The sequence below is a fragment of the Tupaia chinensis genome, unplaced genomic scaffold (genome assembly GCF_000334495.1).
Source record: "Tupaia chinensis unplaced genomic scaffold, TupChi_1.0 Scaffold143886_1, whole genome shotgun sequence".
NCBI classification, from domain to species: domain Eukaryota; kingdom Metazoa; phylum Chordata; class Mammalia; order Scandentia; family Tupaiidae; genus Tupaia; species Tupaia belangeri.
The window spans coordinates 2,237,891-2,262,409 of NW_006203737.1; the positions used below are offsets into that span (position 1 = coordinate 2,237,891).

Sequence of the window (24,519 nt, forward strand, 5' to 3'; positions counted from 1 at the left end):
GGAGAATGGTTCATGCTGTCAGCAAATACAGGCTCAAGTTTTATATGCCAAGAACAAAACATGCATAGATCAAGTAAAGATATACATTGTTTAGGGGTTTCGATACCCAATCAATTTATCAATCAATAGAATCAGCAGGGTATATCCAGGTTAGAGTCTGGAGTTCAGTGTCTCTGGTCTTGTGATATTGATAGTGGGAGAGGTGTGAGGCATACCTCTCAGCAAATACAGGCTCAAGTTTTATATGCCAAGAACAAAACATGCATAGATCAAGTAAAGATATACATTGTTTAGGGGTTTCGATACCCAATCAATTTATCAATCAATAGAATCAGCAGGGTATATCCAGGTTAGAGTCTGGAGTTCAGTGTCTCTGGTCTTGTGATATTGATAGTGGGAGAGGTGTGAGGCATACCTCTGGAACAGCTCCAGCTATGGGCCAGTTCCATGAAATAAAAGTATGGTCACCAGGGTCTCACAAGGTCCAGCTAGCACAGCAGGCAGATCTCAGAGGAATAGGGTGAAGAGGGAGGGGAGAGGAGAGCTCAATGTATGGAGTTTACCCTCTCATGTCATGTTCCATTATTGGAAGAATTATAATAATTTAATCAAAATGTCAATGGTACCTAAATTAATTTACAATTCCAACACAATTCTAGTCAACTTATCAGAGGCATTCTTTGCAGAAATAGAAAAAATGATCATAAGATTTGTCTGGAATAATAAAAGGCCCCATATTTCCAAGGCAATACTGTGCAACAAGCATAAAGAAGGAGGCATTTCACTACCTGACCTCAAGATATATTACAAAGCTGTGATAATCAAAACTGCCTGGTACTGGCAGAAAAACAGGTACATAGACCAATGAAATAGTTTAGAAAACTCAGAAATAAACTCCCAAGCTTACAACTAAATGATCTTTGCAAAAGGACAGAAGACAATCCAGTGCAAAAAGAAAGTCTCTTGAGCAAACGGTGCTGGAAACACTAGATATCCATCTGCAGAAAATTAAACTAGATCTCTAACTCTCACCATTAACAAAGGTCAACTCAAAATAGATCAGCAATCTAAACATAAAGACTCGAACTCTAGGGTTGGCAGATTGTGTGGTGGACCTGGAGGCTTGCCTTCTCACTCTCTCTCTCTCTCTGTTTCACTCTCTCTTTCTGATGAGTATATGTGTCCTATAGGAAATTAAATAATAATAAATAAATGTCTTTATTTTTGGTGAGAGATTTTTGCTACAGGGCACTTGCCTCTCTGAGAGGCAGAGAGACAGAAAGCAAGAAATCAACCCCCAAAGGAGATGGTTATACCACAATCCTTTCTTCTCCATTCTCCTCTTGGGATTTTGGGCATGCATGCACTTGCACCCAGTATGAGTTTCAAGTCACCGGGTCTGGGACTTGAACTGTAATAGACTATGTGAAAGTCCAGTGACATAACTATTATGCCATCTACTGATTCTGAATAAATAATTCTTAAAAACAGAAAAGACTCAAACTCTAGAACTACAAAAGAAAAAAAATGTTATTGCTCCATAGGGTTATCTCAGAAGAAAGGTAGTATTCACAACTGTGAAACCAGTAAGCCTCCTTTACTTGTCAGAGTGGGTCAAATGTAATGTTTTCAGTTCTGAGTTATGTATCTTATAAAACCCTTGAATTGGTATAGCTGTATTTAGAGAAGGATGAATATAATGGAGAATGGTAAAGAAATCATGCCATTTGAGAAAGAACTAAGAAACTGAGGGAGTTTAGTCTGAGAAAGAGAAGTTTAGGAAAGTATGTAACTGGTTTTCTCATGTATATGAGAGTTATAAATGAAAATGGAAGAGGCGGTTCCAACATGGCAGGGCTGACAGTGGAGGTTTGGGGCTCCAAAGGGGCTTTCTACAAGGGATTTATCAAAGATGTTCATGAAGACTCTCCCACAGTTGTTTTTGAAAATAATTGGCAACAAGAATGCCAGGTTCCATTTAATGAAGTTAGATTACCACCTCCACCTGATATAAAAAAAGAAATTAGTGAAGGAGATGAAGTAGAGGTATATTCAAGAGCAAATGACCAGGAACCATGTGGATGGTGGTTGGCTAAAGTTCGGATGATGAAAGGAGAATTTTACGTCTTTGAATATGCTGCTTGCAATGCCACTTACAATGAAATAGTCACATTTGAGTGACTTCGACCTATCAATCAAAATAAAACTGTCAAAAAAATACCTTCTTTAAATGCACAGTGGATGCTCCTGAGGATTTGAGAGAGGCGTGTGCGAATGAAAATGCACATAAAGATTTTAAGAAAGCAGTAGGAGCATGCAGAATTTTTTACCACCCAGAAACTACACAGCTAATGATACTGTCTGCCAGTGAAGCAACTGTGAAGAGAGTAAATAGTTTAAGTGACATGCATTTGCAAAGTATTCGTACGAAGTTGATACTTATGTCCAGAAATGAAGAAGCCACTAAGTGTTTAGAATGCACGAAACAACTTGCAGCAGCTTTTCATGAGGAATTTGTTGTGAGAGAAGATTTAATGGGCCTGGCAATAGGAACACATGGTAGTAACATACAGCAAGCAAGGAAGGTTCCTGGAGTTACTGCGATTGAGCTCGATGAAGATACTGGGACATTTAGAATCTATGGAGAGGTAACCTATTGTCTGTGCTGCCTTAGCTAACATTAACCATCTATCATTTGACCATACTTTAACAGGAATTTAAGTTGTTGGAAAAGTAATTGGAAAAAATGGCAGTTATTCAAGAAATAGTGGACAAATCTGCTGTGGTTCAGGTGCGAATTGAAGGAGACAATGAAAATAAACTACCTAGAGAAGATGGAATGGTTCCATTTGTATTCCTTGGCACTAAAGAAAGCTTTGGAAATGTACAAGTTCTTTTAGAGTATCATATTGCTTATCTAAAGGAAGTAAAACAACTAAGAATGGAACGCTTACAGATTGATGAACAACTACAGCAGGTTGGTTCTAGGTCTTATAGTGGAAGAGGCAGAGGTCGTTGCAGCCCTAATTACACCTCTGTTTATGGTACAAATTCTGAGCTGTCTAACCCCTCTGAAACAGAATCTGAGCGTAAAGACGAGCTGAGTGATTGGTCATTGGCAGGAGAAGACGATCGAGAGAGTTGACCTCAGCATGACAGCAGGAGATGACCAGGAGGAAGAGGCAGAAGTGTTTCAGGGGGTCGAAGTCATGGTGGACCACGTGGTGCCAAATCCTCCATCAGTTCTGTGCTCAAAGATCCAGACAGCAATCCATACAGCTTACTTGATAATACAGAATCAGATCAGACTGCAGACACTGATGCCAGCGAATCTCATCACAGTACTAACTGTCGTAGGCAGTCTCGTAGACGAAGGACTGATGAAGATGCTGTTCTGATGGATGGAATGACTGAATCTGATACAGCTTCAGTTAATGAAAATGGGCTAGTCACAGTTGCAGATTATATTTCTAGAGCTGTGTCTCAGAGCAGTCAAAGAAACCTCCCAAGGGAAACTTTGGCTAAAAACAAGAAAGAAATGGCAAAAGATGTGATTGAAGAGCATAGTCCTTCAGAAAAGGCAATAAATGGCCCAACTAGTGCTTCTGGCGATGAAATTTCTAAGTTACAGCGTACTCCAGGAGAAGAAAAGATTAATACCTTAAAAGAAGAAAACACTCAAGAAGCAGCAGTCCTGAATGGTGTTTCATAAACTGAAGAAGTTCCTAGTTTACAGTTCTTTTACATTACATTTACAATAGTGCTTGTACAAGCTTGCCAAAGATAGAATATGGATCGCCAGTCTTTACATCGCACTTTCAGTTCCTCCATTCGGAATTCAGAAAGGGGAGGGATCCTGAAGAAATCATATGTTAAACATACTTTGACACCTACTGTGTTATAAAATATATCATCAGATGTGCCTTGAGAATAGTATATGTAACATTAAAAAAAAGTTGCTGGCTATAGGAAATGTTATTTTGTTTTCAAAATATGGCAGAGAAGGGGGGTGGTGGGGAGGGTGGGATCCCTATGGTAAATATTCTTTATGAAAGCATTAGCTGCTTTTGTTACATTTTTAATAATATGCAACCACTTCTTCACCTGAGGAAAACTAGAATGAAATGCAGTCTAAAATATTTTGCACTGAATTGTAATTTCTTCATTAGTTTAGTCTGGAAGCTGGTCTGTTTTAATGTTTTTAAAATGCTGTATGGAGAAGAAAAATCTGCAGACCACTGGAATACATTTGTTAAACTCTCATCTGCAGGGACACTGGGTGGTGTTGGCAGTGACTGTTCTACATTGAGGCTTTGTTTGGTTTATTTATTAAAGTGTACAGTATTTAAAAATCAAACATAGCTTTAGTTTAAAAAAAGTACCTTTTTTTTTCCTTCTTTCCTTTTATTTTTTTTTTCTATTGGGATTTTGGTTGTTTGATGTGCAATATGTTTTTGTATGCAGGTAGTAAGTAAACTTTGATCTTCCCCCCAAAAAATGAAAATGAAAGATAACACACATTTCACATAGATCCGGAGAGATGTCAGATATAGATTAAAATTACATATAGGTTGTACATTAGTAAAGTAAATACCTATACTTAATAGTTATAACTGCTGAAAAACCGAATTGGAATGGCTTGTGGTGTAATGAAAACCCCAAACCACAAATGCTAAGAGGGGCTGGATATGAATCGGTTCAGGTTATTCATAACAGAAATTCTCTTCTAATCCTGCAATTCTGATTTAAGTAAATATTACTCTTAGAACCAATTTTCTCTCCTCCTAGATGCTTAACTCCTTGAAGGCAATAACTTGCCCTTTACTTGTTTTAAAAAGTATTCATATTCTGAATGTAACTCTTACAAAAAATTTCATTAACATTCTAAGATGACCTTTCATATGTATGTCCTTCTCTCTTTCCTCTCTCTTCTGCCAAATAACATAACACATAAAATGCCAATAAACAACAAATACTGATATCTGTTCTTTTAAAAGAATGGATAATTTCTGTCATGCTTTTCTTCAGGGCTTTGTACCATTCTGGCTTTTGCTCCAAAAACGTCCAGTGAGAGCCTGCTGCTCAATCAATGGAATGCTATTCTCATAACATATCATCAAACATCCGGCTGGCAGGATCAGGAGGTCAAGAATTGCCCTTTTCAAAAACTTTAATGGAAAATAATACACTGATCAAATTTATGTTAAATAGCCTCAAATGCAAAGCTAGTTCCCCACCTATGAGTGAAATGCATAGTTCTTCTTAATACCTCTACAGAGAAGGGCAGGGAGAGTACAAAATCAAGTCCTGGAATAAGCACAGGACTGGGAGCCAAGAGATTCTGAATTTAACCTCAGCAATGACTATAAACTAAGGATGTAATCTCAGGCAAGTCACTTCACTTTTCTGTGCTTCGGTTTCTTTATTTGTCACCTGATGACCCTCTAACAGCCGATCTGATGCACCAAGGACAATACCACGACTTTCTAAATATAAAAAGAGAAGGTTTCCCTGTGAAAAACAGAAGTCCTGCTTACACTTACAGGGCATCCACCAACTCCTTCATTTCTTTTCACAGCATTCTGTTTCTCTCTTCCTGTTACCTATGAGACATCATGCTATCCTGTATGCACTATACTGTCCAGAGACTGGGCAAAGATCAGGCTCAATTAAAAGCTAAAGAAGCTTTGGCAACCACACTGTATACCATGTAGGTCAAAAGCTTACTTTAACCATGTGCTGTTCAGCCATCTTTTGTTGTCGTTGTTAAGTTTTACTTTATTTCTTCCACTAGAGAGGGAAATAGAGAAAGAGAGACAGAAACAAAGAGAGAGAGAGGCCATTACTCCCAACATGGTCTTCATGCCATGATTCTCCTCTCAGCCTGAGCCAGCCAGGAAGATGGGCTTGTGCATGTGGACTCAGTGTGCACAGGGAGAAGTTGGGACACACAGGACCTTCCCATTTGGTCTCCACATCACAGAGCTTACCACTACATCCCAGCAGTGGGGAAGTTCAGCAGTCTTATATTCAGAACTATAATAATATATTCAGCAATGAGAATAGCCATTATGAAAGACTTTTGGCTACTTTCCCAAAGTCCCAGGAATTCTCATTGGCCCATTATGAAACCCACTTAATTTCATGCGGATCTTGAATCCTAGATCAATCATGTATCATTTATCTCTCCTGTCAGGATTTGGGGGTACCCAAGCACCCATGCATAGCATGTTTTAATAGCCGTCAGGGCTGGGATTCAAACCCCAGCTGACCATGTGACATCTGACTCCTTTAACCAGTATTCTATGGGGTCAGCCCCACAGCAATATTTTAAAATGCAGTTTTGTGGGTTTGTATTTCCCTCTCAAAATCTTTAGGGTCATTTTAAAATTTGAAATACAAGAAGCATTCCAGATCCCCTTTCTAAAGATCCAACATCAGTCTTCTAGGGAAGAGGAACATGTTCCCCCAAGGAATAATGCATACCCTTCTTTCTTTGTAAGGCAGCTGTGGGGATTTTTAAAAGAAGCAATAGAAGTGAACTTTGAATTGTTTCTCAGAGTAGAGAAGGACTACTATTTAAATCGGAGAATCTGCTCTTCAATCAACTGGGAAACATTATTTTTCTGACAATGAGTGTGAAACCTCACAACATTAAAGTTGTCTTTCTAGCTTGTCCCACCACCTTCCCTTCCCTTGTGACACTGTATAGCCTGTTCTGGTGGCACATTCACTGTCAGCAGCTAGTGAACACTGAAGCATCATTGCAGTAAGAAACCCTTCCCCAGCTTTTCAGGGACTTAATAACATGGCTCTTTATACATAGAGAAAATTCTGGTTCTGAATAAGGTAAACCAATGGGGAATATATATTAAACCAAGAAGAAAACGATAGTTTCTGCTTTGTCCTCTGTTTCTTGGCATATATTAGACAGGACCACTGCAAGACATAATGCCTATGCCAATGATAAAACACCTCAAAGTTTGGTGCTTTGGCATGCTAGGTACTTTAAACTAGAGGAAACAGAAAAGGGATCAGAAGTAACATTTATCTGACCTTCTTTCACCCTCCTTTTTCCTGCTTCCCTTTCTCCCAAGGCCAGCCACAAGCAATAACTGATGTTTACAATAGAAAAATCAAAACTTCGGTTTTTTTTTTATTGTATGAAAATATCTCGTTTTAGTGTATCTGTTAATTTTTCTGTCGCCAAAAGATCACTTGGCTTAAAAGAAAGGACTGACTAGCATGCAGAATGTTTAAAATCTTTTGTAAAATTTTACTTTACCATTAGTTTGTATCTGTAACTTATGATTATAAATATCACCTGTCGTTTTGGTGTGTACAACTTTATACTTTGAAGCTTGTATCTGTGAAATTGCAACTGCAATAAAGGTTCTGTCAAAAGAATAAATAAAATATATACATAAGTTGGATGAGTAAATGAATGAATCAAAAGATCAAAATTACTTTCTATCTCAGTGATTGTCACTCCATTTTCACCATTGCTTTCATCTGGAACCTGACAAATTCGTTAAATTAAGATATGAAGGGCTGGCCCATGGCCTGGTGTTTGAGGGCACTGGATCCCACATGGATAGCTGCTTGGCTTGAGTCCTTAACTCAGGGGCTTGAGAGGCATGCCAAGTGCATGTGCAAGTGTGTCAAGTGTCTTGGGATAGGTAGAGGAGAGGGAATTGTGATGTGGCCATTCTTCTTCCTTTCTCCTTCTTCCTCTCTCACTGTCTCTCTGTCTCTCTCTGGCAAGATGGCACACTCTTTGGACAAGTAGGAAAGAAAAAAAAAAGAAATAACATTGGAGAGAAAATAGGTATATGGCTAAAAAAATAACCCAATGCCACAACTGTAGATCAAACACACACTGCCTACCCTGTTGTCAACATCCAAAACTCTTGTAAAAAGTAGTGGAGGAGAAAAGGTGTCATCCTTTTCCTCTCCATCACCATCATAAGGGCTGTGGTTAACAGGAGAGAAGTATAACAAATCTATTTAATCAAAAGCTTTATATGACATGGAGTCTTCTTAAATAAGACCTCAAGACACAGGACAACTTATTCAATTTTATGCAGCATTTTCCCTTGAAAGAACGTGTTCCTCATTTCGTTGGATATTGATGAAGAATGGACAGACAAGAAAAGTGTAAATACACAAAGGATGTGACCTAATGGTAATGGACTGAGGGAGAAACCCAGCAAGGTCTATCCAAATTTTTCAGGGCCTCTCCGTGCAGCTCCTCTTCCTGCCAGGTATAGCACACGACACTCTGGAACGTGGGTCTCATGATCTAGACAAGGTAAGTGAGAGAATTTATAGCCAACTTTTACTTAGAAAGACAGGCAAAAGTAGAGTAACATTTCTAGATTTTTGGGGATGTTGGTCATGCTGCAATAATTTCTCCGTTCTTCTCTCGGGATTTTGGGCACGCATACACATGTGCCTGAGTTAGGCATGAGTTTTAAGCCACCAGGTCCAAGACTCAAACTGTGTTTAACTACGTGGAAATCCAGTGATGCAATCATTAAGCCATATGCTGGTCCCTCAGAGCTACTCTTAGGGCTGCAATTTCTCAAAATAACTAAGTCAATATACGTCAAAGAACTGTATTTTGGGATGGTCAACTACAGTTATATTTTGGAGTGCTACATCTTAAGCTTCAACACAGACTTATCATTATATTAAGAGGAGTTCTAGCTTCTGTGGCTGGCCTTGGGAGAAAGAGGAGTAGGAAAAAGGAGGGTGAGAGAAGGTTAGATGTTGCTTCTGAGGCCCTTTTGGTTGATCTGTGCAAGTCAGATGGGGTTTGAAAAAATACATAGTGTGTGTGAAAGAGAAGGGTCTGAGGAAGGACATTTAGAAGAAAAATAGGGAGGCAAAGCATTAATGGGACAAAGAAAAGTGCTATTATCTGTTGATATTTTATAGTTTTATCAACTGGACTAGGGAGAAATGTTCACCTGTTGAAATATTCATTTTGTAAGCTAAATAATGTGATTGAATGTATAAAATAAAATGAAATAAAGAACGTGAAAAAAGTTGATAATTATGGTACATATTGAAAAAATAAATTCTAAAAATATATGCTTCAAAAAAGAAAAAAAAAGAAGAAAGAAAGAAAAAAACACATTGTCAGGTGAATAGCTGGGACAGGCCAGGGGAAGTGAATCATTTTAATGGATGTAAAGCAGAATCTGCAGAAGCAGGGAGGTCCAAGAACAGTGTGTTTATGAAACTATTTCACTATTCCTATAACGTCACATAGCCCATGTTCTCACCAGATAAGTCAAATTAAAAATATGTATATAATGTCAGTCATGCAGAGTGACTGTGGTATGGTTCTTAGTTTTATAAAATTAGGCTCAGTCCAAATGAAATCCAACTGCAAATGAAAAGGAATTTTAATGACTTTCAGAACTAAGACAACCTAGGCTACTGACATTTGTTTTCCACAGGTGCACTGACATGGTCAGATCTATCAAAATGCAAAAAAGTGGATAAATCTATTCAAGACTTATTTTAAAGAATGCTCAGAAGTTTTCCCTTTGTCATAGTTTTCTAATAAATACAAAGATGGCTAATAAATGTATAATATTTAAAGTCCCTTTCAGTTCTGAAAATCTATATGATATAAAATGGAATTTTATAAACCTTAAAAAAATGGTCAAGTGATATAAGAGAATATATTACAAAATGTAAATCATAATTGAAGATGGCATTTCCCCTTCTCTAACAGTATAAATCTTCCTTTTGGAAGTGAAGATAATGACTACTGCATCATTTAGGTGAGTCAGATATTTTGAGTTGTTTTTTCTTTTTTCTTTTTTGGAGTTATTAAGCATACTTGCCACTCTTTGTAGACATTGGTCCACTTCTACATGAAAAATAGAAATCATCCACTTTGACTTAATGTTTGATAGAATGAAGCTGTATCATAGACCATAACTTTCACAGGGGGAAAACATTAGTGAAATAAAAATATTTGACATTCATGCATTAAGATGTCCCCCAAAGATTTAGTTTTATATGCATAATTACAAGCATCTATACTCTGCAATATACTTTCTTCTTAGATCAATGTAATATTTTAATATGCAAACTTGCAGAAGAGGTTAAAGAAATGGCTACCCTCTGTCAATCAGACACAGTATTCAAACTAAGTGATTGTCTATGCATATCCATATTTTAGGACTGGCTGCTCAAAGTTAAAAACCTTTTCTCTTGTTTCAGAGATATTTACATCAAATTGAGATATTTACAAATGATTCATAGTAGACAAAAACCCAGGTACAATTTTCTCCTCTCTTGTATAAGGAAGTTAAGCATTTATAAATTTCTTGAAAAGATTCAGTGCATTTTTCGATATAAATTACACAAGCTATTCTAAGAGCTTGACAATTCTTTCAAAATGCATTTCCAAATGTGTTAAATATAATGAAATTATGCTGTTAAGTGGCTCAATCACAATATTCAAGCATATTATAGAATCATGTGGAGCACATTTTTGATCCACATCAATACTATAATTCATTCTGAAAAAAATCATAGGCACACACAAAATAGACAACAAAATTTGCTTCTTTTTATTTATTTATTTATTTATTTATCCATCTATTTATTTGTCTTCATTTTCAAGCCACATGGTCTGTGACTGGTGCTGGTCATTGGGAACCCAGCACCTAAACCATCATGCCACCTGCTGGTCCCCCAAATTTGCTTCTTTTATAAATGTAAAGTATACTATCTAATTTAAACCACATTAAAAGATATATATTAACAAAACAACTAATTTTCTTTTCATGTTTTAAAGAAACTAGATGGTCATGCTGCAGTCCCTTCTCCTCCGTTCTCTTCCTTGGATTTGGGATATGCATGCAGTCATTCTCAGCATGAGTTTTAAGCCACCAGGTCAACCGTGTAGGAGTCCAGAGCTCCAACCACCACACCACCAGCTGCTTCCAAAACAGCTCATTTTCAAACCCCTTTTCTAAGTATAGCATTAAGGAAAGTTCAATCCATTCAAATCTTCTGATTTGTCATCCTATAAATTATGCTATCATACCCTGAATTCATGTTTCAAGTATTACAGGAGGTGATAATCACACCCAAGGCCAAAGTGGTCATCATCCAAAGTACCATGTTGGAAACCTCTGGATACCCCAAATTATACTTATATATAAGGTTATAGGGATTTGTTGGGTTCTTCGCTTGTTTTTCCTGAAGGATAGTTCTTGTCTTCCTCACAAGAAATGTGTCAAATGGTGTGACAGTCACAAGCTCTACCACTGCCTTCCCATCATGAACACTGTTTACATCATCTGGAAACATTTTAGAGCATCTACAAGAATCTTAGAAGCATCTCTGGGATCCGTGGTGGCATGGAGGTTAAAAGGGCCAGATCCCATATGGCTAAGTAGTTTGAGTCCTGACCAAGGGGCTAGAAAATCACACAGGGCTTCTGTACATACATACCCAACATCTCAAGAGGAAAATGGAGGAGAAGGGATTGAAGCATGGTCATCCCCTGAGGGGGTGATTTCTCACTTTTCTTCTCTCTTCCTCTCTCTCTCTCTGTCTCTCTCAGACAAGTGTACATGCACTATAGCAAAACTAAAACAGGTGTTTTAAAAAGCACCTTTGATGTTCACAGTCTTCTCTGTAACGTTTCCCATTTTCATCCAAACCTGCCAGCTCCTGTGAGTATAAATCAGGAGAATCCTTCTTAGCTCAGTGCCTATAAGATAAAAAACTTGAATTAGCAATTCAAGAAGAGCAAGAAAGAGCAAGTCAACTTCACCATTTCTACTCAGAGAATTGAGGAGTATTGAATTGAGAAGAGTTTTCTTGAAATAGAGAATCGCAAAGCTGTCAGAGTGTGACTGAGAAGTCTTCAAAAACTGAGTTGTCCTTCCCTACCATAAAACTTTCCTCACTGCGAGCCAACTGCAAAACTACAGAAGTTCAGAAAGTAAGGAGCAAATGAAATTTGCAATGCTGTCAAGACTGAAAGGAACTGCATTCTCCAAAGGGTATGAAATGACAGTGCCCTAGGGTAGAGCCAGATTGTCCACTTCCTTTAACATCACCATAACAGTGGCTCCAGGATGATGAAATAAGTTAACCATAAAAGTCCCAGCCAAGAAAGGCCCTCTTTCACAGAGAAGCCCATGGACAATGCAGCCTCATTTGGGATTTGCTATCTTGGTATAGGATAATTTTCATTTCAGGAGACAACAGACTCTGATTATTATTATTATTATTTGCTACATGGTGCTTGTGCTCACCAGAGAGACAGAGAACAACAGAGAGACATAAAGTGAGATATCACCTTCCAGGAGGGATGGCCATGCCACAATCTCTTTTCCATTCTCATCTCAGGCTTTTGGGCAAATGTGCCTGGCACAAGTTTGAAAGCACTGGGTCTGGGATTCAAACTGCGATCGACCACGTGGGATATCAGCAACGTAACCGCTATGCTATCTGCTGGTCCCAGACCCTGGTGATTTTAATATACTAAATTCATTTCCGAAAGCACCCAGCACCAGCAAGAACAGGAGCACCAAAAACAGTCAAGGTGCCACAATGGCTGTAGTAGTGCTGGGTTACATGGAGCAGCTGGGATATGAGCTACCACTGTAGCACAAAGGGGTGATGTGCTAGGGATCATCCTGACTATTGAGTTTGGGTTTTTTTTGTTGTTGTTTTTTGTTTTTGCTTTTTTTTTTTTACTTTAGGTGAAGTATATTTGACAATTCTATTATCTCTACCATTTGGGGGCAAGTGGCAATATTTATAGGAAAAAAATGAATTAAACCGCATTAAGTTCATTATGCACTAGGCTATTTATTTGTCTATATTTTTCACTTATTTCTTACAATAACTCTAGGAAATACATAGTGTTATGTGCTTGCTACTGGCAAGATTATGCTTGTGTAGGTTTTACTTTCTAAAACAGATGCAGAGAGAGGTTAGGTCATTCATCTAGTATCTGAAGAACCAAAATTTAACCGTAATGCTTGTGCCCTCACCTGGTGCAAGTGAGGGAAAATAGTTTCTCTCCACCCTTCTAGGTTCTTTGGCTAAACTATGAATGAAGTGACATAAAACAAATTAGCAGGAGAAACCATATTTGATTACATACATATGTACAGAGTGCCATGAAAATATGAAACAAAGTATGGTGAATAAAGTGTCTCTAGGGTTCATAAAGGTTGTCTGGGAGCAGTCCTCTTCTTGATGCAGATACTTTTACTAAGGTAGATTTCCTTTATAGATGTAAATTTTCTTTGGGCAGATTTTAAAGAGTTTTTTGCTATAGGGCTCATGTGCTCATTGAAGAGACAGACACAGAGACACAGAAAGTGAGATACCACCCCCAGGAGGTTGGCCATGCTGCAATCTGTTCTCCATTCTCTCCTCGGGATTTTGGGCATGCATAAATGAGTTTTAAGCTGCTGGGTCCGAGACTCAAACTGTGGTCAACTACGTGGAAATCCAGTGATGCAATCGTTAAGCCATATGCTGGTCCCTCAGAGTTACTCTTAGGGCTGCAGTTTCTCAAAATAACTAAGTCAATATACATAGAAGAACTATATTTTGGCTTGGTCAACTACAGTTATATTTTGGAGTAGAACATCTTAAGTTTCAACACAGACTTATCATTCTATTAAGCTCTAAAAAGAGAAAATTGGCCAAGATCAGGATGTAAACAATAGCTTTGCACTATAGAAACCAACATTCTCAAATCCTTTTCCTCAACTTTTTTTTTTTTTAATTGTCAAAGGGTGTGTGCACTTGCCACAGATACAGAGAGATAGAGGTGGGGAGGAAGGAGAAAGTACCTCCCTATCGGAGCGTGGCCACACTGCAATCCCTTCCCTTTCATTTCCCCGTTTTGTCAGGATTGTTGATACACAAGCACACATATCCAGTGTGATTTTCAAGTCACTGAGGCTGAGATTCAAACCATGGCCAACAATATGGGATCCTGCTCAGTTAGCGCTAGGCTACAGAGTTGGCTTCCTCCCATTGCTTTTTTTTCTTTTTAATTTTCTATAGGGTGCATGTGCACACTACAAACAGACAGAGACAGAGAGAGAGAGAGAGAACATCACCTCCTTGAGGAATGATCACACCACAATCTGTTTTCCTCCATCGCTTCCTGCCCTCAGGATTTGGGGCATGCACACACAGGCACCTGACATGCTTTCGGAGCCACTGTGTCCAAGACTAGAACCATGCAGTCAGCCATGTAGGATCTAGTTCCCTTAACCACCACACCACAGGCTGGTTCTCCCTCTACTTTTTAATGTTAAAGATCCTCTTGAGTCAAAATGATTCCAAACATGCCTAGTATAGTCTTTGTTCCTTCTACTGCCATGATCTGCTACACTTCGTGCTTAAAACCAACTTATATCTATGTTGCATATGTTCTTTAAACACCCATTACCTCCTCTCTGAAGCTTTAGGTCAACCCAGTAATCTCTTGGACCACAAAATTCTGGTAGCATTTATTGCCTGTACTGTTAGCTTGGCACTCATTATGTATACATGTATTTATTGGATTATATGTACAGTTTTAAAATTTGTAGTGTTGAAGGTATTATTATTTGTACTATATCATATAGACATATCTTAATAGTCTATACAAGTTCCCTATGTATAGTCCAAGGATTTATAGGGGTAAGTATTCCATACGCTTGCTCGCAATTATGGCAACCAATAAATATTTAATTGAGCCACAGGAACATCTAGCTTATGACCTTAATTTTCTTCACGTTAGTCACTAATTCATCTGGGAACATAATTCCTCTATTCCAGTATTTATTTCTTTATAAGTATAATTCTAGGAAATGGTAGGCCATACATGTTTAATGAATAGAATATAATTGAGCCCAAGAAAACATCTTGAGTTATCAATGCTAAAATGTAGGTAAAACAGGCCCAAAAAATAGTACTTGTGATGATTTCAGAATTGCATTCACTTGTTTCCTTACCAGAAGACAGACTGGTCTTTTTTCCCATTTCTTCTTGCATTGTCTTTGTCATCTTTTTTGACGATGTCACAAAGGAGCTGAGGAACACAAATGTGACAGATGTCTATAGATACTACATGAACCAGACTGCGACATTGCTGATACGTTCATTTAGACTGCCGACATGATGGATGCTGATGACCATAGCCAAGCCCATTGGGGAAACTGCCAAACTGAACTAATCACCAGGATTTGGGCCAGTTAGAGGTCATGGATGTTTACTTTTTTCAGTGGTTTTAGAGAATTTAGCTTTTCTTGTAGAGTTATCATTCTTATTTTTTTTTTTAACTTGAGACTTGTCCAGATTACAAAATTCCATCTAAGTAGCTGTAGAGTAATTATCATAAAGGGTTATGTGCAAATACAATTATTTGTGTATATAGGAGTTCCTGTTCCTGAAATCTGTTACCATACATAACTGGTGACAATCAGTTAATTAAGCCTAAGTCTGCAGAATAAGTTTCTCAAATATGTGGTTTGAACAACACTATTTTCGCTTACTACCTCTCATCCTATTTTATGCTGAGGTACTTAAAGAAAAATTCAGGTGAAAATGTGGCTTGCTGATAGTCAATAAATAGATATTTTTCTTTTTCCTCAAAACTGTCTTTCAGTAACAGGAGACAAAATAAGAAGAATTCCAAGTAAGATAGTGTTTTCTCCAAGTTTTATGATTCAATAAAGCCTTTCCCCTCAAGAAGAGACAAAAGTAAGTCACCTTATGAAATACAAGATTGCAACTTTTAGTCTATGATATCCTAGTCAGCTAGGGAAAGGCGAGACTGATCAAATTTTGAGCTCAACTTAACTTTAGGCTGTTTTGACAAGACCATCTAAGCACTAAACATAGATGAATTTGCTACACTATAACTGGTTTGCTCCATCTCAGACCCAGAATTCTACTTAATATTCAAACATATCCTACTTTGATTTCTTCATATTGCAGTATTTGATGCAGATTTTTAAGCTTTAAGATTCTCCTAGTAGTTGTTGGCACTCCACTCCCCTTCCTCTTTATCCAGCCATCTACTCAACAGTCTCTGCATATTTGCTTTCCTCAGTTTTGTCTTGGAGTGACTCCTTACTGAAATAGTTTTTCTACCTGTATTAAGTTACCTTTTAATAAAGTCTTTCCTTAGTAATTTCCAGATAAATGTGTGTGTGTGTGTGTGTGTGTGCGCACGCGCACACGTGCATGCACGCATGTGTGTGTGTTTTATTGTGGTGGGGGGTTAAACAGGAGAAGCTATCATATTCTATAATTTCTCCACACATTATTATACGTAGCAGTCCTTAGTTTTTTCATCTCTAAAATGGGGATAATTATTTCTACCTGTTTTTACTATAAAGACATATTCAGGGTAACACATAAGAAGATATATTTTGCTCTGACTCATTTCTACTATAGTGCTGGGTTAGATAATTACAAGTTGTTGTTATCCTCATTAATATGAATTATGCTTTAATTTTATCCATTGATTTTTTTAAGTGTGGTCCCTTGGAAGTCTTTGGTCCAGCACCAGCAAGCAACATTTGGGAACTTGGTAGAAATGCAAATTTTTGGGTCCTACTTCAGATCCATCAAATCAGAAACTCTGGGTTTGAGGTTTAGCAATCTGTTTTAATATGCTCTCCAAGCAGTTTTGTTGCAGTTCAAATTTGAGAAAACTTAATAATTGATTAAAATATGTCAGTGAGTTAGTAAACATAAAAGCATTTTTGATAAAAACTTTGAGAAGATTTATATAAGACTCCAATTGCATTTATCCACATCAAAAAATAATGCTTAAATACCTGAAAAGTCATTTATTTTAAATAACTCAATTATAGATATTCTTTCTGATAGATGATGTGAATATTCGAATCACTTTTAATTCTTATTTGCTTGCTCCTTGGGGAGATGTGAATGAATACAGAGGCATTTTCTAAAGCAGAAATCTAGAATTGCTCTTATATTCTACTCCCGTCATGATAAAATAAAATTCAGTATTGATGGATGACTCTTGTACTCTGTAAGACAGACATCAAGCCCTATTAGTCACTCATTTATGCAATTTAAATGCTGGATTTTGTTTTTCAGTGCTGCAGACCCATTACCAAAGAGGGCCCAGCTGTTACTTTTTTGCTTCAGGGACATTCTCTGCAAATTCAATAGGTTTTGCTTCAATTCAGAAAATGGAAAGCATTAGATTTGTAACAATAATTATAACTCTCTTCAGGACTCTTGCAATATCAAGCCAGAGAGGAGAGTAGTAGTAATTGGTTAGATTCATCAATAGGGCAAATTTATTCTCACAACATCTTTCTGCAGTGGGCAAGGGTCCACTGAACAGATGGGCCAATAGTCACAATGTTGAAATTACAAGAATACCTAACATTTGAATGGCACTGTTAAAAATAAATTCAATAATTAACTCTTCCATATTTATGTTCACAAAACCTCTGTTGGGTGGGACTAGTGGCCCAAAGTTTTGGAAAATAATATTCCGTTTTGTTTTGTTTTGTTTTGTTTTTCACTTGCAACAGTGGAAAGAGTTATGTAATTGATGTCTGAGGCTAAATTTTCAAGTATTTTTTATGGAAAGAGGACAATGCTTCATTGGTATACTTAACTACAACTACCACATCTATAAGTATTCTGACTTTTTTTTTTTTAAGAGAGATTTCTCTATAGGTCGTGTGTGCTCGCCAGAGAGACAGAGAGACAGAAAGTGAGAAATCACCTCCTGGGGGGGGGGGGTTAGCCATACCACAATCCCTGCTTCTCCATTCTCCTCTCAGGATTTTTGGAAATGTGCCCAGTGTGAGTTTTTAAGCCTCTGGGTCCAGGACTCAAACCACAATTGAGTAAATGGGAGTCCAGCAATGTAAGCATTACTATATCTGCTGGTCCTATGACTTTTGATTTGATTTTAAAGAATAACATTATTTTTCTCTCTTTTAACAAATTTTTTTTTCTCTATTTTTTTTTTAGCTTGTACTTTGAAGAGAAACAAAAGTAGCTTGGCATGAGGTTAAAACGGAAGAGAATGTGGGAGAATATGGAAGAAATACATATTACCCACACTTTTTCAATCCATTAATCTGTTCCTGGGCATTTGGGTTGGTTTCATGTCTCAGCAATTGTGAATAGTGCCACAATAAACATCGATGTGCAAGTACTTTTCTGATTAAATATCCTTCAGTCCTTTGGGTAGATACCAAGGAGTGGGATTGCTGGATCATATGGTAGTTTTATTTGTAGATCTTTGAGAAATCTTAATATTGTTCTCCATAGTAGCTGGACCAATTTCTAGTCTTTGATGCTCCCACAGGAGGTATTAGCCAATACTCATCCTGATTCACCTCAGCATATTTCTCTCTCTCTTTTTTTTTTTTTTTGGAGAGGTTTTTGCCATAGGGTGTGTGCGCTCACCAGACAGAGAGAGACAGAGAGACAGAAAGAGAGAAATCACCCCCCAGGGGGGATGGTCACGCTGCAATCCCTTCTCCTACATTCTCCTCTCGGGATCTTGGGCATGCACGCACACACGCCCGGCGTGAGTTTTAAGCCACCGGGTCAGGGACTCGCAGTTGACTACGTGGGAGTCCAGCAATATAGCCACTATGCCAACTGCTGGTCCCATTTCTCTCTTTTTTTTATCCCCCACATTTTTTATTTCATTTTCTTTTATACATTAAATCACATTATTTAGTTTACAAAATGAATATTTCACAAGGTACCCAATTTTGTAATTCAGAAACTGTCATAAATATGCATTTTATAAATGGGCAAAAACAATTTAAAAAAACTGTCCCAATGTAGAACAGAACAATCTTAGTAATAGATTGAATCCAATATCCTTCATTTTTGTAAACTTTAAAGGCCGACAGTAGAAATATATCAACCTCAAGTTAATCAAAGCATATTAACTTATCTAAAGATGACTGAGACATTTTATGAATCCTTATGATTTTTAACTAGCCACAACTTTCTGATCTCAGATTATCTGAAAACTTTATTTGTAACTAACCCATTTATAATTATTTAAATGTCCTTTAACCATTATGTATTGATTATTTGCGTAAACCAAAAGTCTAGTCATTAATTCATTTTTCCTGTTAGTTAGATAGTCATTATGTAGTATACACCATATTTTATATAAATACAAGATGTTTTATAAACTAATCCCATTAAGACAAATATGATGTTGCCTGACCAATGGAACCTTGGACAAAAAATATGTTGGAAACTGAAAATCTTCACTTATTAAACCTTTTTATAAATTTTTTTAAAAAAAGAAATACATATTAAGAGTGGTTAGGGAATACCTATGAGGAGAAAACTACACAACACAAAATACTGAAGGGAAGGGTAAAATCTCAAGGCTCCTAGCCCTTTCTATTTTCTTTTCTTCTTTTCTTCTTCTTTTTTAAGTTTCTTCTTTCCACTAACATGAGAGAAAGGAAGAGAGAGAGAGTTAGAGAGAGACAGGCATCCCAGCAGGGTCTTCATGTCACCATCCACTCCCTGTTTTAGTGAACACCAGATCACAGGCATACAAATACCTGACATGTTCAGGAAGGTCTCTGAACTGTGAACATTTCCATGTGGGTCAGCCTTTCAAGCATTGAGTTACCACCACACCATTGACTATCCTCTCAGTTTTTATGTGCTAAGATTGATCAGTTTTGAAGCATGAAGTCCTTTCAGTTTTAGGAATTCATATACTTAATATTAAAGGATAGTGACCTCTTACTTTTTATGGATGTGATATGAGTTGCTTTACCTGAGAGTATTGAGATTTCCAAGGGATTTGGTGTACATGTATGACCCAAGTAGGGGTATGGGCCACATCTATGTATAAGAATAAATTTGCTGATCTCATGGGATGTGGCTGCTGTTTCTGATGTGTTCCTCTTGGAAGCTGGAAAATTGGAGTTAGGGTTAGAATCAAGTTAGAGATAAACAAAAATTAATTACATTATTTTTCTGTGATAGATTTATTAACAATTTCAACAAAACAGCAGAGCTTTTAGTTAAAAGGCAGAAGAATTTGCACCTCTTGGGCAAGCCAGGTGGTGTGGTGGTTAAGATGACAGGATTCCACATGACCAACTGCACAGTTCAAGTCTAGGACTCAATGACTTGGAAAATGAACAAGGTGTATGTGTGTATGCCCAAAATCCTGAGAGGAGAAGGAAAGAGAAGGGTTTGTGGTGTGGCCATCCTCCCTGAGGGATGGAGTGATTCCATACTTTCTCTTTTTCTATGGAAAAAAAGAGAGAGAAAGGAAGAAAAAGCAAAGAATTTAAACCTCTCTTGACCTAGCCAGCTGGCATACTTGGTAGCAAATTTGACTGTAGTGCTGGAAGTCACATGGAATTTGTGTGCTCACACTGTCTATCATGAATAAAAACAAATTTTAAATATTTTTAAGTTTAAACCTTTGTAATGTTAAGGCTCAGATCCTTTTTCTTTTCTTTTCTTTCTTTTCTTTTCTTTTTTTTTTTTTGAGAGAGGTTTTTTGCTATAAGACACGTGTGCTCACCAGAAAGACAGAGAGAGATAGAGAGACAGAAAGCAACAAATCACCCCCCAGGGGGAATAGTCATGCCTCAATCCCTTCCCCTCCATTCTCCTCTCAGGATCTTGGCCACACACACACACGTGTCCGACGTGAGTTTAAGCCGCCGGGTCCTGGACTCGAACCACGGTCGACTACATGGGAGTCCAGTGACATAGCCATTACGCTAACTGCTGGTCCCAAGGCTCATATCCTTTAATGCAGGGATCCCCAACTCCCCAGGCTCTGAACTGGTGCCGGTCCATTGAGCTGTGTAGCAGAGGGTGGGCAGTGGGTTGGTAAGTGAGGCTTCCTCTGTGTTTGCAGCCATTTCTCATTGCTCACATTGCCACCTGGGCTCCACCTGCTGTCAGATCAGCTGTGGAGCATGAATCTTAATGTTGTGTGATTGTTTAATTGTATATTGTGATGTAGTAGTGGTAGGAATGGGTGCATGGTAGATATGAGGTGCTGGGGTCATCACAGTACCAACTCCCTCCCCACATTCTTCTATCAGTGGAGGGGTCTCTCCCTTGAGGCTGATCCCTGTTCTGGGAAGGTTGGAAATCATTGCCCTCAAGTATGAAGCTTTGTCATGCTGAATATTTTGAACTGAAAGAAATTGAAAAGGCATCAGAAGCGAGAAATTCTGATTCTTTCTTTCACTTTTTTTTCTTCTTTCCCCTTTCTTCCCCAAAGTGGGTCTTAGAAACTAGAATTTCTTAGGGCCAGCAGATGGCATAGCTGTTATGTCACTGGACTCCCCACTTAGTCGTCAGTGGTTCGAGTCTCATACCCTGTGGTCTGAAAATCATGCTTGGCAAGTGTGAGTCCATGCCCAAGATCCTGGGAAGAGAATGAAGAAGAGGGGATTGCAGTGTGGTTATCCCCTCTGGGGGAAGATTTCTCACTTTCACTGTCTCTGTCTTTCTCTCTTTCTAGCGATTGCACACACTCTAAGGCAAAAACCTCTAAAAAAATAGAAAAGAAACTAGAATTTCTCTTCACAGGAAGCTTTGAAGATGATAGAAATGTGTAAGAAGCTCAAATATAGAGGTGAAAATATGAAATAATCACCACTTAGGACTTAACAAAAACTAAATATCAAGTCCCAGGAGAATCCCATGTTTTAGGATTATGAAGAAGCCTAGTTCCATTTGTTTACCTTCTAGGTGGAACTAGAAAATAAATATTTGTTAAGAACCAAATAATTGGTCTGTGCATTGTACTCCGTTGTATACTGAGTGAGAATCCCATCTCATGTTTCTCATTTTAAAAAAAAAATGAGAAAGGGTAAAGCCAACATGAGTAATTTTAAAAGTAATTATTTTTACATAGCCTTTTCTCTAAGATTTATCTTTTCTGTGCCACATAGTTTTTGAAATGGTTTTGGAAATTTTAGTTTATCAATTTCATCCAAATTTTTTTCTTCTTAGCAGAAATGAAAATAAGGGATGCAGTTTGTCAAAGTTTAACAGATGCTAAAACAAACTTATTCCATGGAACTTAAAATATTGAAGTGATATTAGAGCTTACTATCTATTTGCAATGGTGTGCTTCTGTGTCGGAAATTGGATTTTTGTTTCTGAAATGAAAATTATGTTTCAGTTTCACACGCCTAAAGAGGAAAATGGCCACCTGGGGTCAGGATATCAGATTGCCTTGCGACAGGAATAAAAGAAAATATTTTAAGTGTAACAATACATGGATTCTGACTTAAAGAATATATAAATGTCACAGCTTCAAATATCTATCCACAATAAATTTGGGTTATATTGAACTAGAAACATATTTTTCTAAGTGAATATTTCCTCATGTCATCATATTCAATCTTTCTACAGGCATATTTTGGTGTAATTTACCCATACAACTCTTTTTCACTGTTTAACAGTGCTTTATATATATTTTTTGAGAGGTTTTTGCTATAGGGTGCGTGCGCTCGCCAGAAAGACAGAGGAATATAGAGAGACAGAAAGCAAGAAATCACCCCACTCCCCCCACGAGAGGTTGGCCACGCCACAATCGCTTCTCCTCCATTCTCCTCTAGGGATCTTGGGCACGCACGCACACTCGCCCGGTGTGAGTTTAAGCCACTGGGTCCGGGACTCGAACCGCGGTCAACTACATGCAAGTACAATGACATAGCCATTATGCTAACTGCTGGTCCCACGGTGCTTTATATTTGATTTCAGAGTTTATCTGTATTAAATTTTTCCTCATACATTTTTTGTGATTTTGCTATTTTTTTCTTTGTTCATGATAGAATGTGTATGCCTGCACATGAGAGAGAGGAAGAGAAGAACTCCCTCCAGAGGGTCTGATCACACTGCGATCCCCTTCCTCTAGTCCTCCATCTCATTTTGGGTGCTCATGAGTGTACCAGACATGTTTCTGGCTGATGAACTTGGGGTCCGAGCATGGTTGCTTTATGGGACCAGCTTTTCAGTAGTCCATTACCACTGCACCATGGAGCAGGGGCCCGCCTACATTCTTTTGGTTCATTTTTTATTTGTTCACTAGTTTTCAAAGTCTAATACCTAGTTCACTGTGTCCAATCTTTTTTAAAAAGTAATTATTTTTACTTAATTTTATTTATTACTATTTTTTTTTAAAGTTTGCTAATTGGCACATGTGCTTACCAGATAGAGAGAGAGAGAGAGAAATAGGAAAAGTGAGAAAGCAAGCTACCAGATCCAGGACTCAAACAGTGGTCAGCCATATGGGAGTCTAGCACCTTAGCTACTATGTCACCTGGCGACCCTCGATTGTGTTCAATTTTTGTTTCAAATACTGAAAGTAATAAGACTAGACACTTTATTTTGACTTTACCTGACTCTATGTCACAGATTAACTTGATTTTACTATTTTTTGCCTTTTGTAAAAAATTTACTATTTCTTGGGACCAGCAGTTGGTATAATGGCTATGTCGCTAGACTCCCACGTAGTCGACCATGGTTTGAGTTCTGGACCTGGTGGCTTAAACTCACACCGGGTGCGTGTGCATGTGTGCCCAAGATCCCGAGAAGAGAATGGAGGGGAAAGGACTGCAGCATGACCATCCCCCCTTGGGGGGGTGGTTTCTCGCTTTCTGTCTCTCTGTCTGTCTGTCTGGTGAGAGTACACATCCTATAGCAAAAATCTCTCCCAAAAAAGAAAATTATTATTTATGTGTTATTATCAATTTGATCTAGGACTTACTTAGCAAGGTATTTTTAGGTGTTCATAATTGGGGATTGTGTCTTATAATTGACTTCAAAATTTATTAAATTGTAGTTTGGGAGAATGAACTAATATAATATTTAATAGGTTGGACTAAACAGGGCAGTTTGTTATTCTGATTATTTTTACTTAGTTTATCTAATCATCATTATTAATGTTAACAATTTTGTGGCAAGGTGCATAACCAATCTCTTTTAATGTTTCATGATTACTTGTATTCTCTTTTTGTAGAGCTCAAAGTTTCATCAAGTTTATTGAAAATCTTATACAAAGCATGTTTTGCTTTTTAAATGAAAGCTACTTAGCAAATCAATTATTAAATAGATATACTAGGACCAGCCAGTGGTATGATGGTTAAAGCAGCTGAATCCCACATGACTAACTGCGCAGTTGGAATCCCAGACTAGTGATTTGAAAATCACACCAGGCACACATGCATGCGTGCCAAAATTCCAATAGGAGGGAGAAATAGAGATGAGAGGATCATAGTGACCATTCCCTATGAAGGTGCTCTCTCTTTCTTTGTCTCTCTTTCCTGTGAGCATATTCATATTAACAACCAAGTTAACAAGTGAGGTATTTCCTTTTTGCTTTCTTCTTAGGTTTTTGCCATAGGGTACATGTACTTACTTGCCAGAGAGAAAGAGAAAGTGAGAAATCACCTCCCTCCCCTCACCACTCCTGGAGGATGGCCACTCCACAATTCC

General features: G+C 37.8%; 2 pseudogenes; one reads left to right on the plus strand and one right to left on the minus strand.

Moving 5' to 3' along the window:
• Positions 1-1,848: 1,848 nt before the first annotated feature.
• On the plus strand, positions 1,849-4,370 carry LOC102478138 (FMR1 autosomal homolog 1 pseudogene; annotated as a pseudogene).
• Positions 4,371-11,022: 6,652 nt separating this feature from the next.
• Positions 11,023-20,924, minus strand: LOC102486581 (renin receptor-like; annotated as a pseudogene).
• Between the last annotated feature and the right edge of the window lie 3,595 nt (positions 20,925-24,519).